Source organism: Nicotiana tabacum, chromosome 10 (genome assembly GCF_000715075.1).
Source record: "Nicotiana tabacum cultivar K326 chromosome 10, ASM71507v2, whole genome shotgun sequence".
NCBI lineage: Eukaryota > Viridiplantae > Streptophyta > Magnoliopsida > Solanales > Solanaceae > Nicotiana > Nicotiana tabacum.
The window spans coordinates 35177339-35181876 of NC_134089.1; positions in this window are offsets into that span (position 1 = coordinate 35177339).

The window sequence follows — 4538 nt, forward strand, 5'->3', positions numbered from 1 at the left end:
AATTACGGGAAATCATGAAAACAACTATTTTGATGGTGTATATACACTCGTCACCTCGCATATACGCCGCTACACATGTAATTCACATAATACATAGCTCAAGGGTTCCTAATTCCCTCAAATCAAAGCTAGACCCACCACTTACCTCGCTCCGCAAGCAAATCAAAGTTCAACTGGAGCCTTTCCTCTAAAATTTATCTCCAAACCAATCGAATCTAACCAAAATCGACTCAATAACATCAAACAATACTAGGGAAATCAATTATAATGCGTAAGACCCAACACTTACCTCGCTCCTCAAGCAAATCAATACTCAATCGGGGCCTTGGGCCCTCTTGGTCAAAACCCGAGATTCGGACCAAAACCCAATTACACATTCACCCCGAGCCCTGTTATGAAATTAGTTTCAAAATCCGACCTCAATTTGAGGTCTAAATCTCAATTTTACAAAAATTATTAACTCTTCCCAAATCCCTAATTTTCTACCATCAATGAGCATAAATCAAGGTTAGAAATCAATGGGAGTTGATGGAAATAGAAGAAAACGAGTTAATGTATAATAACCTATGAAATGGTGACAAAATGTCTCTTCAAAATCGCCTCTAGGCCGAGCTCTAATGAGAAGATGGTGAAAATGGGTGAAATACCTTCTTTGGGATATTTAATTTACTGGGCGTCAGGCCTTCTTCGCGTTCGAGAAGGGCCTGACGCATTCCTGAAGCACAACAACTAGAATGGACTACGTGTTCGTGATGTTCCTCATGCATTCGCAAAGTCTTCTCCCCCCAGGCTTTCGCGCTCGCGTGGAGTAATAGCAATGCCCCCTTCCCAGGTACCCTCAACCCTACGAGTTCGCGAGAGGCTGTCCGCATTCGCGAAGGGCAAACCCCCAAAGTTACGCGTTCACGACCCATCCATCGCGTTCGCAATGAAGGAATTCCGCCCTTGTCCCAGTTCCCTTCGCGATCACGAGAGTGGCTTTGCTACTGCGAAGCACAAAGCACCAGACATCAGATATCAGCAAAAACCAGCATTCTTCTAAGTCCGAAATGGTCTGTAGCTTATTCAAAACTCACCCGAGCCCCTCAGGCTCCAAACCAAACATGCACACAAGTGTAACAATATCATATAAACTTGCTCGCGTGATCAAAACATCAAAATAATACCTAGAACTACTAATCGGACATCAAAATAAATGATAATCTCAAAGAAACTCAAGAACATGAAATTTTACAACCGGACGTCCGAATCACGTCAAATCAACTCTGTTTTGCACCAAACTTTGCAGACAAGTCATAAATACTGAAATGAATATATACCAAGTTCCGTAACCGGAATTCGAAACTGGTAGCAACAAAGTCAACTTATGGTCAAACTTAAAAATTCTTTAAACCTTTAAATTGCTAATTTTCAACAAAATATGTTAAATCAAATTAGGGATTTCCGAATTTGATTCCGAGCATACGCCCAGGTACAAATCATGATACGAACCCACTAGGATTGTCAAAATACTGATCCAGGTCCGTTTATATAAATTGTTGACCTTAGTCAACTCAAATGAGTTTTAAGGAAAAATTTCACATTTTTATCAATTTTTCACATAAAAATTTTCTGAAAAAATACACGGACTGCGCACATAATTCGAGGAAGGATAAATGGAGCTATTGGAGGTCTCAAAACATAGAAATGAAGGGTAAAACTATAAATGACCTATCAGGTCATCACATTCTCCACCTCTAAAACAAACGTTCTTCCTCGAACAGACATAGAAAGGTACCTGGACTGGTGAAAAGGTGTTGATATCTACTGTGCATGTCCGACTCGGACTCTCATATGGATATCTCGATTGGCTGACCTCTCTACTGCACTCGGACTGAAGGATAATTCTTAGACCTCGACTACTGGACCTGCCAGGCTAGAATAGCCATCGGCTCCTCTTTATAAGTCAAATCCTTGTCCAATTAGACTAAGCTGAAGTCTTACACATGGAACGAATCACCATGATACATCCGAAGTATAGACACATGAAACACTGGATGGACTGCTAATAAACTAGGTGGCAATGCCAGCCTGTAGGCCAACTCACCCACTATTTCAAGAATCTCAAAGGGTTTCATGGCCCTAGGGCTCAACTTGCCCTTCTTTCTGAACCTCATCACACCCTTCATGGGTGAAACCCAGAGCAATACCTGTCGCGCCCCCTTTTTCTAGAGCGAAATCGGGTTTATGACATTTGGAGGGACAACTCATTTCCTTTTGGGAATTGGATTAGCGTTTGAAGAGTCGCCACCTAATGATTAGGGTGCATTAGGATACCAAAAGAGTTTGATTTTGAATAACCAGAGATTAGAGTAAGGGCTTGAATTTATTCCAAGGGGAAGGTGTTAGGCACCCCTCAGAATCCACTAGTGTGGTTCCCGGCCAAACAATTACTGTGAATTTGGGGTGCAATTAACATGTAGACAAATAGGGCTCAAATAAGAGGGGGTTTCATATAATGGTTTGCAAATAAACAAAGTTTAGAAGAGCAAAGAAAGCTAATTTTTTCTAAAGAAGGAGTTGAAATGATAAAATAAATTAAGAAATAAGGGAAAGGGGTCCTAAGTTTATTAACAATATGGATCACCCCACACAATGCTCGGTAATCACTCTTCAATGAGGGGCTACATGTGACGTTATCGCGTGGTCATCATATCCATATCTGCCCTTCCCTACCCCGTTAATGTATTTAAAGCACGGATTAGTCTCGTTTACTTATTGCATGCTATTACCCGTCCCAATCCTATCAGTCTCAGAGGCATTTAGGACTACTAATCCAAAAAGGGAGGGATATTAGGCTTATTTGTAGTTTCAAAGGAAAAAATTCTAAAGGTGACATACAAAACACGTATTGCAAATTGGGGAAAGCATATAACAAGCAGAGACTCAGATATACCTCCTTAAACAAAGAAGCACATAATTAGCATGACTTACACATACTGTTTAGGTCTGATTTAAAAGGTATTAAAGACGAGTGAGAGGAAATTGTTGAGACAGTTTCAGCTCATCACATAACTCAGATAAGAAGTCCGAATCAGGCCTGCTGCTGGTTGTAATCATTAACAGAAGCAAATTTAGTTTATATTTATTACCCTAGGGCTTGCCTAAGTGTTGGACAAGGATCCTATAAGCATGGTATCTACTGGATTCAGAAAGCAATGGAACAGTAAGGCTCGAAATGAACTGTTTGAATGTATACTCGTTAAACTTGCTAAGTGAGGGACTCAGATTATTGAAAAAGAGAGGCAGAATTTAAACGAATTGATAACAAGTTCTACAAACGATAGCATCCATTACTACTGGTTTTATATCTAACACTAAGTGAGGCGAATCAAATTTTTTATTAGAAACTCCTATAGGCATGCTTTCTAGGCGTTACTAATTTTAAGACCTTGTAGACGTAGCGTCGAAATGCAGAAGCCTTATAGACATGATTTCTAAGTGAAATTTGAATATGCAAAATCCTATAGACATGATTTCTAAGTGAAGTTAAATCTGCAGAATCTTATAGACATGATTTCTAAGTGAAGTTAAATATGCAGAATCCTATAGACATGATTTCTAAGTGAAGTTTGAATATGCAAAATCCTATAGCCACGGTTTCTATATGAAATTAAGTATGCAGAACCCTATATACGTGATTTCTAGATGTAATTGAATATGCAGAATCCTATAGACATGGTTTCTATATGAGGTTGAATATGCAGGAATATAGTAGTCCTATAGTCATGATTTCTACCCTTTGCATACATAGTTACCCACCCTTTTTCACTAACCAGCCCCAAATGTTTATTACAAATTATTACAAACCAGAATAAATAAAATTACATTAGGAAAAAGTAAAAAAAAAAGTATAACTAGAGGAAGCTTGATTCTAACTTCCTCTCTGAGTTACATGATAGACCCACTCACAGACCATTGATCCAAAGCCTTTCTCCAATCTGAGTGTGTCAAAGTTCCCTAAGAGCCTCAATGGGACTCCGGGCAATGCTCACACTCAAATTGCATTATCAGAATGGGTATAAGTGTAGTGTGGAAGGGCCAGTCCTCAAGTGTCCAAGTTCAGAGGGAGCTCAAGGGGTCTCAAGGCAAGGCTCACAAGAGGGGAACATAACTTAAAGTCTAAGAGAGAGTGCAAGTGAGGAACAGAGTTCTAAAGGGGTGAAGGCGAGGGAAACAACTACAAACAAGTAAACAAAAGGGATTCAGGGGAATAGGGAAGTTGCAAAGAGTCCATGTGCTTAGACATTTAGCTAATTTCTGGGCATGCACAACAATAAAGAGTGCTGTTATTCTTACAAATCAACAAGAATACACAACATATGATAGTGACATGGAGGTTATGATTCCAGGGGAATCAAGTTTGAGCCATAGACAATAATACTTAATATTGTCATGCCTCAAACAAACCATTAACATCAAACACATTAGGGTAGGGGGTTTGGGATTCATAATAGGAAGGAAATTACAGCATGCTAAAGTGTCCGAACTAAATATAA